Consider the following 12,391-nt stretch of genomic DNA (forward strand, 5'->3'; position numbering starts at 1 on the left):
TCTCGTGCGTTTTTCGTAAGGTTTATTACGACTACACACCTACTAGCCCACCAATGCATTCTGTCGCGCTAAAGAAATCTATACGCCTCGATCATCCCTGCCTCTCCTTGTATAAAAACGCGCCACTCGGGACCTTTCCGTATGGCATTAATTTGTTTATGTTGATAATGGTTGATTACCGTTCAGTAAGCAGCTGCGACAGAAAAAGAAAAGTAGCTGCGTTGAGTGCAGTACACCGCAACGAAGGACTTGCCGGGCCCGTTCGTTATGTCAGCGAGTCGGGCGAACGAGATATCCTTGGCCCTAGCCTTGCCTCCTTTCGCGGCGGGTTACCCTCTCCGATGGGGCAAATAAATTGGCTCTTCTCGACCGCACCGCGGATCAGACGCGCGTCCCGGGCCTGCACGATGTTGTCTTCCCTGTGGGGACACCCCCTGATGAAGGAGCTCATTCTAGAACGGGACCCACGCACTGTCGGCTGGCCGATGGTCGGGAACCAGCTGTTTCTGGCCTCCCTGTTCACCGCGTATATATACGTGGTGAAAGTCGGAGGGCCGCGCTTCATGAAGAACCGCAAGCCGTACGAGGGCATAAAGCCGCTAATCATCGCGTACAATGCCAGCATGGTTCTGCTCAACTGCTACTTTACGGTGGCCTTCCTCAAGAGATCGTACCTGGGCGGCGGCTACAGCCTCCTCTGCAAAGGTGTTGACTACGAGGTTCGCGACGACGTCACGATGGGCTTGCTGAACCTGTGCTGGTGGTACCTGCTCGTCAGGATCGCCGATTTCCTGGATACCGTGTTCTTCATGCTGCGCAAGAAGGACTCGCACGCCTCCTTCCTGCACGTGTCGCACCACATTCTCATCGTGTTCAACGGCAGCTTCGGCCTCGCATACGGTTCTGACGGCCAGAGTACTCTCGGACTCGTCCTGAACAGCTTTGTGCACGTGGTGATGTACTCCTACTATCTACTGTCGCTGCTGGGACCGGCCGTGAGCAAGCATCTATGGTGGAAGCGGTACCTGACTCAGCTCCAGCTGGCGCAGTTCATCATTGTGGTCACGCACAACCTGCTGCCGCTGTTCATCAACTGCGGATATCCGCGACCACACACCTATATCGTGATCTGTGAGGCCATTTTCTTCTTCACCATGTTCATCCGCTTCTACTTCCAGGCCTACAACAAAAAGAAAGCGTGAACTTCGAACCCGTGGTCTGGCGTCAGTGCGAGCGTTCTGTGCTCTAGCGTCCGCTCGGATGTGCATTTGCGAGCCGTTGAGACACGATGCGCTACTTTTGTACGTTGCAACCTGCACGGACTGTCGAAGGAAGAGTGCCGAAAGTGGACTACCGGAAATAGAAGACCGAAACCTGAAGGCTTCATGTGGACTGTTGTCCATTACTGCAGTAGCACGCGATATTATCTTGGTATGTAGCAGTTTGCTGACGCATTCATTGTTCTGTTAAATTTTCATTATGAGCTCCTGCTCTACCTTCACCATCGCCGTGCTATGCTTTCTTCAGATAAGTTGCACTTGCGAGTATTTGTGGGACCGTCCCTCATAACATTTCTGAACCAAGACATGTCATTCACATCAGGCCATTTTCGTTGATGTGCGTTGATATAAGGTATCCGTCTTCCATCAATATAGTTGACAGTCAGCGCTTGTGTCTCTTCCTTGTTACTTTGTGGTTGCGTGTGTTTGCGCTGTTACAATTTTTATGTCAGGTATGCACCAACTCGCCCAGAAAGAAGCTTTAATGAGGTACAACAGACAGGCTGAAATTTAACCGAAGTTTTGGCAAAGCGGTTAATAAATGCTTGACAACTAACGATAAGTCACGTAAGCTTGTTTACTTTCAACTTATGCTATGCGTAATCTCGTGCGATGTTGATGTTCACCCACCCCAACGGTCACAACTTTACTCTTATTCAATTTGTATGTTTATGCTCTGCATCGTTAAATACGTACGCCGAAACGCAAGCTCTAAATCAGGCGGCAGCACAGTGTGAGTCACCTACGCAGTGATGCCTCAAGGACGAAGGCGATGTGTGATGCTTGTCGAGGGAATGATGGCGATGGCAGGCGTATGCCCAGAAATGTAGGACACGCATCAAGCAACTTTAAGGAATTTTGTCAATCTGGTGTCACAGAGGGACATTCCCATTCTGAACCATTGGCCAAGAGCGGGAGCACAGCACCAGTGACTCATACCGAATGAATAAATCAGACAAGGCTATGTAAACCTAATAATCCGGTAAATACTGCCACATCTGCCCTGTGCAGGCGGCAAAAAACACCGACGGGCAGTTTTAGTGGACTCAGTCTCGTAGTCTGGAAAATCCGAAGACGAAGCGACGGCTGCACGCATGGTCTCTTCACAGGCTGTGTTTGTAAGACGGGCCCTATTTCCTGCTCTTGGTGCGTCTTGACAACATAATTTCCCATTTCATTAAGCGGTCGATGTGTTTTAGATGTGCCCGTGAGCCCACCTAATATGCTCGGGTTTTACGTAGATATTTTTTTTTGTAGCACAGAACAGAAGCGCACACGCTTGTACTTTATATAAGCCCTTTCGCGGGTAGTTTCATAAAGCGCACGAATAAGCTTTTCATACATCCACGTATATAGCCACCTACATACTAAGTGGCCTGTCCAGTCGACACGCCGAACCCGGGAGAGTTCGAAAAGAAAGCTTCGCTTTAAAACACGTGTCAGAGGGTGTAAGGCCGTTTCGCTCAATTTCCCGAAAGAGATGGTGTGCCTATTCTGGGGAAACATTGGCGTAGGATGGTGTGGAGGGGCAGGTTGTTTACTTACACGTAGTGTAACTTTGAGCGCCAACGCTGTCTTGTCTGTTTGGTCGTACTCTCATTGCTATTTGCAGAGCGAATAGTGTTTTGTCTATTGGGCTGCCCTCTCCTTGTGGTGGAAATAGCACCGTATCACCATAAGTTTTCCTATCCAGGCCTAGCTATTCTTGTTAATAGAAGTACATATAGTTAATTCGCTACCAATACCTCTTTCTCTGCCATGTATCTAAGCATATTGTTTTTGGCGTCGTACTATAGGTGATACATAACTGCTAAGCGTATTAAACTCGAATGTTCCCGTATTTCCTGAATTTTGTGCTATTCTCCTCATGTTACCATACATGTTTGAGCCCAGACAAATGACCTGTATGCTCTATGCACGGTAGAACGAAAGCTTTCTTTCTACTTTAATGGGAAAGCAGTATATGGCCTCACGAAGCAGGACATTCGGAGTTGGCGACGTGACCAAAATATTCTACGAAAAGGCTACGAACCATCGACCTTTAGTGGGAGCCATACCCACGACCTTTGGTGGTAATAAAGTGAAGGCAATTAAGGTAGTGTTAATTAAGGCCCTCGAACACACTACCTTTGGTGGGAGTTGAAGCTACGACTTTTGGTGTTAAATAATGAGAAGTAATGCAGAGTTATTTAAGGCAGAGTTAATTAAGGCCCTGGAACCCTCGATCGTCGGTGGAAGTCGAACACACGACCTTGCGTTGTGCGCACGTTGTGACGAACACCGTTGCTCACGCTGGTTCTGCAGACGTGGCCGCAATGTTTTCGCATTCATCAACGTACGGGTAACTAAGTGCCTCTTGAATTATTTTATTGTGGAAGCTTTATTGGAAACTTTGATTTGCCCATCCACCTTTTTAAGTCATCGTCCACATCACCCATTCTCATATACTTAAACTGCCATACAGCAGACTAGTACATGTTGTGTCAGAAGTTGCCTGGTTAAAGTGAAAACAACATGCTTTCTATTGCTGGAGATGGACATATTTCGCCTTTGGATGGGAATTACGATTTTAAATAGCCATTGAACTTCGTGAGAAAGTGCATGCCGCGGCACCTTATTAACAATCTAGGTACTAGGACCCGCCGTGGTTACTTAGTGGCTATGGTGTTGGGCTGCAAAGCAAGAGGTCGCCGGATGGAATCCCGGCCACTGCGGCCGCATTTCGATGGGGTCGAAATGCGAAAAACACCCGTGTACTTACATTTATGTGCACATTAAGGAACCCCAGGTGTTGCAAATTTCCGGAGTCCCCCACAACGGTGTGCCTCATAATCAGAAAGTGGCTTTGGCACGTAAAACCCCATGATTTAATTTTAAGCCGGATACTAGGGTTGGAACCTCATCAGATAACCTCTCATTCATGTAGCCAAATTAGCTGTTAATAAGGTCAACAGAACTTTTTCTTAAAAGGCTATTCGTTATATTTATTAGGCGCTTGCGCTATTCTCCGTGTATAATACGGAGTAAGGAGTGCTCACGTATACCAGCGTCGCTTAATCGCTCCCATAGTGCATGTCGATGAGCGCTGTGAGCTGCTGGAATTTCGATTTTTTTTTTTATTTCTGAAGGAACGCCAACATCGACGGAAAAGCACTGCTGCTATTTCTCGCCACTTGTATACCGCGGGAAAAGGTACACCGCTGACGCAATGCACGCGTAGAAGCGTCGTTTCGTTTTCGTAACCGCGACCTGGCTTCTCTCGTGCGTTGACTTAGAAATTACCGGAACAGCTAGAGAGAGAGAGAGAGAGAAATTTATTTACAGAAAGGCAGAGAGGTCGGCCTGAGCTATAACTTGCTCTGGCCTGCTACTCTACTCTGGGGAAAAGGGACGGGGAGGGAAAGGGCTGATGAATGATGATGGTATAAGGAAGAGATGCGTATATACAAATTCACAGAGTTGTGGTATCTCTAAAGGCGTGCGTCCAGCCCAGTGGCTTGGAGAAAAGCTACAGCGGCTCTTGTGACCAGGGCTGCGCTGGTTGCATTAGGCCAAGGACCTAAAAGAAACTCGTCCGATAGCGGTCTCTCATGGATGTTTGCTATGGAAGAGACAAGTTGCTGTCGTTCTTGCGCGTACGCGGGACACACGCAAAATATATGTTCAAGTGTTTCTGGCACCTCACAGCATTCACAGTTTGGGCTAGTATCACTGGCACCTATCATATTTCTATAACGGTTGGTGAATGCGACACCAAGGCGAATCCGGTGCACCATGCTCGTGTGGTTTCTATTGAACTTGTGAGGCATACGAAATCTCATTTCTTGGTCCCATTTGTGTAATCGCTTGTGTCGTCGATCTGGTTGGGCCCAGTGTTCCAACGTAGAGTTGCGGTTTACGCGACGAAGTAGGGCGTTTGTGTCTGTTCGTGAGAACGGAATGCGTACTTCACAAGCATTATCTAAAGCAGTTTTTGCTTCAGCGTCTGCCTGTTCGTTCCCTATCACGCCACAGTGTGATGGTATCCACTGAAAGGTGACATTGTGGCCATTTCTTGTTGCGTGGTCGAGATACTCTGTAATTTCTATAGCCATAGAATAATACGGGCCCCGTCTGAGGACACAGTCAATCGTTTGCAGAGCTGGCTTGCAATCGCAGAATATCGTCCATGCGCGAGGACGCTCCTCGGAGAGAAATCGAAGTGCTTCCCGGATAGCAACAAGTTCTGCGGCAGTTGATGTTGAGCTATGGTCTAGTTTAAACCGGCGAGCGATGATCATATGTGGAATGACGAAGGCCGCAGTGGAGGCATATGGTGTGACAGAGCCATCGGTATACACATGTACAGTATCTCCGTACTCTGTAGAAATGTGCAACAGGGTGAGTTGCCTGAGGCCAATAGATGGAACGAAAGACTTTTTAGTAATTCCAGGGATCTGCAATGTAACGACAGGTTTAGGCAGAACCCACGGGGGTGTTCTCGGAATACAGTCGGGAGAGAATCTTGTCGGCAAAACACTCTGATGCCGCGTTATAGTCGTTGAAAAGCTGGAATCTGGGTGTGTGGTAGGGAGCGATGACAGAGGATGGTGCCTGTGTCGGGTCAACACGCGGAGGTACATTCGAAGAGGCTCGCAGAGCAAGTACACCCGAATAGGACAAGCACGAGCTTCCGCTATAGTTCCATTGGTTGACGTGCATCGTGGGAGGCCCAAACATGTGCGCAATGCTTGAGCTTGAATGCTCTCCAGCGCGCGCACACAACTAAGTCCCATGCTTGAGAGCGCCGGCATGCTGTACCGTATATACCCTACGAATAGTGCTCGGTACAATTGGAGTAATGACGACTCCGAAGGGCCCCATCTTGTTGCTGCCACGACGCGAAGGACGTGAACAAAACTCTTCAGCTTTGACTTCAGTGCGGCGACGTGTCTTGACCAAGATAATCCCCGGTCTATGACTAAGCCAAGGAATCTGTGGTGTGTAACCGTAGGTATCGCTACGCCGTCAACAATGATCGGATACATGCTCATTCGTTTTCGCGTGAACGTAATCACAGAACATTTTTCAGTTGAGAGTCGGAGGCCTTGACGCCGAAGATACTTAGCTGCGATTGTCACTGCACGTTGAAGCCTAGCACGCAGTTGGGGACGGGTGGCTCCAGATGCCCATATGCATATGTCGTCGGCATATGTGCTAATCTTTACCGTGCTAGGAAGTTCGGATGCAAGGCCAATCAATGCAACATTGAAAAGAGTTGGACTGAGAACTCCCCCTTGTGGAACACCTCGATGTATATGGTACTGTCCGGTGTCGCCATCACTTGTCGACATATACACCGTGCGGCCACTGAGGTAGCTAACAACCCATGTATATAGTCGGCCACCGATGTCTAAATCTTCCAGTGCATCAAGGATTGCATAATGGAGTACATTGTCGTATGCACCCTTAATATCCAGAAAGACAGCTCCAACTAACCGACGTCGACTTCTTTCCTGTTCAACAGTGGAGACCAAGTCGATAACTCCGTCAATCGAAGAACGGCCTCTTCTAAATCCGTGCATAAAATCAGGAAAGCAATTATTTCTCTCTAGATACCATTCCAGTCTTGACAAAACCATTCTTTCCATTACTTTGCCGACGCAACTGGCTAAGGCGATCGGTCTGTAGGAGGAAAGCTCGTTGGGGCACTTTCCCGGTTTAAGCAGCGCTACAACGCGACTGCATTTCCAACCATCTGGAACATTTCCTTTCTCCCACGTCGCATTATAAAAAGATAGGAGAAGACGTCGTGATTCGGTGCCAAGATGGCAGAGTGCAGCGTACGTGATTCCGTCTGGTCCTGGTGCCGAGGAGCGTCGAGAAACTGAAAGCGCAGCGTCAAGCTCTTGCATCGTAAACGGTACTTCGAGCCGCTCATCAGGTGACGGGGGTGCGATGGTGACAAGGGATGAAGTCACTGCATTAGATGCGTCCACAATCAGTTTACAGTAGTCCTCTGCTACCTCTAATTCGGTCCGGCGTTGATGTAGGGCCACCGCATGGAATGGGTGTCTTTGTTGTGGAGTTGCCTGGAGACTTCGTATGACCCGCCATATCTTAGATAGAGGCTGTCTTGGATCTAGGGATGTTCTTTCGAGCGTTTATACGTATTTCTTCTACTTGACCATGGGCAGTTCGTTCAAAATATTCCGACAGGCTCTGCCTGTTCAGTGAGTTGAGGTTGTCTGTTGTCGTTGTTGGTACATATGCAATGGTGTATGATTGCTTGCCACTTGCCTTTTTCGTCGCCTGGCGACTGGTCGGTGATGTTCTTCGTATCTTTCTCTTCAGACGTCGGCTTGACACCACGGTAAAATCGCTGTCCGAGCCCATCTCATCAGTAGAGGAGCCATCAGATGACTCAATCGGGACCATGCTGGGGTCGAAGCGGTCACTCACGTCACCGGCATAATGAACTGGCCGTTCAGGACGAAACTGCTGGGCGGGGTTTGGGTCCCCCATTGCAGAGGACGACGTCCCCCAGTTTTCTTGTCACTGATTGCAGAGATCACAGAAAATAAAATAGAAAATGCAGAGAGCTCGAAGCTGAAGCTGCTCGCTACGATCACTTCTTCTTCTTCCTCCGGAACAGCTAGAGAGAAAACGACAAAAGCATGCACGTATTACTGAAGAAATAGTGCACCAATTCAAGAAGCTCGAACCACATGAAGATCCCTCCCCCCCTCACTGATAAACGTCATAATATTATATATATATATATATATATATATATATATATATATATATATATATATATATATATATATATATATTTTTTTTTTTTGCGAATGTAGCGGGACTTGTCTTCGACGTCTGCCTCTTGTCTACGTACAAACGCTATAGTACTTATTGTTGTTTCCACCACGGGTCTTCATAAATGCGATAGCGCAGCCGTACAAAGTAGCTTTTCATGTGATGCCCCATTTCTCGCCTACGCATATGATGGGGCGGCAAACATTATAGAAGAATTGGGAAGCGGGCAACTTGCAAATTATCCATTTTAAGCAGCATACAACGTTGAGCAAAGGAGACATGACCTAAAGTCCCATGATCAACAAAATGAGTCGTCAGTAAGAGTAATTATTTTTTCTTATCAGCCTTACCGAAGCCCCGTTGGTACAATATGAAACGCTACAGTGAAACGCTACAGGCGTTTCACATTGGTGGTGATGCTGGTGTTGCTGATCGCGATGCCTCGAGAACCGACGTGCGGTTAAAAGGTGGCGCAGAACCACATTGGCGACACTGATAAACTACCAGGTTCTCCGAACTATACAAACGATTGAGCGATTGGCCTGGCCGATATATATTTTGCCCCACGTTGAACGAAAGTTGCATGCAGTCACCAAGCTACATTCTATTGAAAGGCTGCAACATCAATATTGTTTCTTGTGTCTATAATATCCTTGGCAGTTTATGTGGAGCTGTCGACAAGGGACTGAAAACAGGAGTAGGTAAGAGCTTTCCGTCGTCTCCCACTCAACCATGCCAACGGGTATGCTCGCTGTGACTCTTGAGTTCTGTCCCTTTAAACCGCGGCGAAATATATAACGGACAGTCGGGTCGGTGCGTCTATGGCAGGTTAACAGAACGTGCTGATTCGTCAAGCACAGAACCTGCTTCTCTATACTGTCGAGTGATTGTCGGCAGTGTGGTTACGTGCCGTTTGTTATAGCACATAAGCAATCACGAGGCATCGCAACCTTAAATTAGGGCGGAGCTGTTGACGGCAGATTGTCACCAACCTGCTCAATTTGCAGTTCTGTTAAAGCAGTGTGTGGCGCCATCTTGCGGTTACGTCGCCATTCTTTTTGCGATGCTTTTCAACCCGAAAAACAGTTTCCGACAGCCACTGAAACGTCGTTCTCGGTGAGCAAAAAAAAAGAAGAAATAATGGATGTTCGACTGATAAATTGAGGACGCGTGCTCGGCTAGCTGACAATGAGAATTACAGATTTCCGCCTGGAAAAGACGTCCACGCAACGGCGCCGTAGTTCGCTAGAAGTCAGATACTGAATTGAGCGCCAGCGGGACACATCTGGATGCAGTTGGGAGGCTGAATTTATTCAATGTACCTTTGGGTCGTGCGAAGGTGCAGACGCGGTGCGCGTGGGTACTCAGCCTACTTACGCCACTACAGATTGAATGATGTCATCAGCCATACAGTGTGCCGCCACGTCGCTTGAATGCTGACCCCGCTAACTGCGACGGACGTCATGAGATGGGGTCTGCCGGTACCGGTAGATGGGGTCTGCCGGTGTCCGCTGCTGCACTTTTCGTTGAAATAAAATATATTTGCGTTTTTTTTCGCTCAATTTCGATACGATATTCGAATTCGGAGGGTTGAAAACCATTATGTACACATGCTCACTAATTTTTTCTGGAAAACCTTTCAGCTTCCCTTTAATGATTAGGATAATATATTAAGGCGACAGCCTGAAGTTGCTTATATCCCCTACGACCTTGAAAAAAAAGGCGTCGTCCGGGCCAGTATGGTATGAGCAACTTTATTTTGGTCCTGAGGGATCAGTCTGGGACTGATGCGGGCCGCTCCCACTTGGGTGCACAGAGCCCGAGCCCCTCTGCCGTCACACGGGCCTTCTGGACAGCCCTCAGTTCGTCCGCCAGCACTTCACTGTGCAGCATCCGCTGCCACCACTGTTCACCTCTGAACCATCACCGGCCAACGCCAAGCAGCGCCAAAGCATGTGTTATAAATCGAGCAAACCCCCACACTTACTACAATAGACTGAAACCCCGCAGTCCGGATTAATTTTATTCATGATGACCGGCTTAGGGTACGTTCATATCTGCAGAAGCCTTAATGTAACCGCCTGTGGCCTATTTAATTTAGAATGTGGCAGGGGGAATGCCCTGCACCCTAAGTAATAGTGCTTGATTATTTCGTTGTAGGTAGGTAAGGGATTTTGCTTTCTTGACATTAGAGACAACCCAATCAAGATTACGTCTTAACAGGAAGTGAACCGCACGTTACTTAACTGCTGATGACTCAAGTTTTACTGGCTGTAAATTCTTTTCCATGGCTGAAATCGCTTTTTCTGAAAACGTGTCATCTGGCATAATTACGAAATAACCTTACTTGTAAGATATTAGTGGTCCAAGTTTATGCTCCACAAGGTAATTAACGGTCGGACAGGGTCAGAAGTCTTGAAATTAAAATTTGATAAATGCTTGCATTGCAATCTGAAATACAGCGCGAGCGTTCTTCCAGGACGAACATGGTTATGCAGCGCGGTATGCTTAAAACGTCAACGGGTTTTATGTTAGGCTTTTAAAACTGCGCTTGGGACCTAAGACAAGGGTTTTTCTATGGGTATCACTTACGATGGCATCTCCAAGAACCGGTACGTTATTTGACGGTGAATTATCAGTACGTTATGACAGTGAATTAGGCACAAGAATGAACATACGCATCTTATGGTAGAGGCATGGCATATCTATAATAGTGGAAGTGCGTGCGTGAGTCAGCCTTCCATTACTTTACATAAGGAAGTGATTATGTGCCTTAACAGCTATCTCTCACGTAGACCGGCACATGTACCCGACTGACACGTGGCGATACCATTTCAGAGCTTGCGCAGATGAGTTTTGCGTCTTTCGTTTCGCCTAAGTGCTCCCTTTAGTTGATAGTCGGCGCTCGTGTTGTCCACTTCTCTTCTCTTGTGTCCTGTCTGCACGCCTTACCTTTTTGCATAATGAATCCTTACCAACTAGCTCAGCTTTCTGTCGTACTAGTATGAACATTTCCCGATTTACACAAGGCCCTAGGGTATGTGTTGCCTTACGTGTTTGGCTGGAATGCAAATAATGTCATTCCAATTATCTAGCCAACCACACTGGTTACACTTGCAGTCTGCAAGTACAACCAGCACGAAGCATGCTGGTTGGCATCGGCTTCCAGCTAGGCCCATCGAAGTGTGACACGATTGAATTCTTATTAAAAATGTCCACAATCAAGAGAAAAATCTTTCAAATTGAATAACATTTATTTCACACCTTTGAGAATTGAGCAGAACATGACTATTTCATACACAGAGCGTAATAGCAGCTAAACATGAAAAATTGGGTTTTACGTGCCAAAACCACTTTCTTATTATGAGACACGCCATAGTGGAGGACTCCGAAAATTTTGACCACCTGAGGTTCTTTCGGCTACAAGCTTCTTCATTTAGAGCGTGTTTTTCTACACAGTTCATTTGTGAATGGTGACTCCTATCTTCAGCAATGGGTAAGCAACGCTTGAACCATTGCTACGCCCCTGGATGTAGCACTGGATACAGTCGAGCGGACGCTACAAAGAAGCCCTCGTTTTTCAAGACACCTGCGGACCCTGAATGACGGAGCCTGTGGCAGCGGAACTTGCACAGAGCGGGTAAACAACTTACGGAGGATTGTGCAGTTTGTGAACTACACTTTGAGCCGCACTGTGTTGTCAGGGACTATGTGCATGTAATCAACGGCGAAGAAGTTCGTCTACCACGAGGAAAGCCTACGCTTTCGTCAGACGCCATGCCAACAATCTTACCAAATGCCCCGGCGTATTTAAGCAAGTGCGTGGTGCCGAGAAGGAATGAGAGAAAACGCAAGGCTGAAGAGATCAACAGATCAACTAAAAAGGTACTGTTCTCGAGTGCTGCAGAGCGTCGGACTGTAGACGAGCCTACCGATGTTTGTGAGACAGTTTGTGTGTACGAGCACGAAAATGATGTAAATTCTGTCGTGACTGTCGCCACGCTTAAGAATGTAACCCTGCCTAATAAGCGCTGGGTTCTGCATGGGATGCATGACGTGGAAGGAATTTGTTTCACTTCATTCACCTTTAACGCCGTCACAGATGAAGTGAGAGTCGAAAGGGCTGTATTTTGCACAGAGGATAGCTCTGGTGGTTTTCGTGTGAAGACATTTTTGCGTGGTAAGCTGGTGACAGAGTCATCGCTGACAACAATGCAGGACGCAATGAATGCTTTGGAACAAGCCAATGAGATGTATCTGTGTAAGGGTGCTGCTGCGACCGACGAGGTCCTTTTGATGAGCAGTCTTACAGACCC

General features: G+C 47.6%; 1 protein-coding gene and 1 pseudogene across 1 annotated transcript in view; one reads left to right on the forward strand and one right to left on the reverse strand.

Annotated features, from left to right (window-relative positions):
* LOC142563880 (uncharacterized) overlaps nt 1-12,391 on the reverse strand; it is a 37,472-nt gene that overhangs the window by 5,474 nt on the left and 19,607 nt on the right. The gene's annotated exons all lie outside the window — the stretch shown is intronic.
* Nucleotides 408-1,202, forward strand: LOC142564417 (very long chain fatty acid elongase AAEL008004 pseudogene; annotated as a pseudogene).

Source organism: Dermacentor variabilis, chromosome 11 (genome assembly GCF_050947875.1).
Source record: "Dermacentor variabilis isolate Ectoservices chromosome 11, ASM5094787v1, whole genome shotgun sequence".
In the NCBI taxonomy this organism is placed as follows: Eukaryota; Metazoa; Arthropoda; class Arachnida; order Ixodida; family Ixodidae; genus Dermacentor; species Dermacentor variabilis.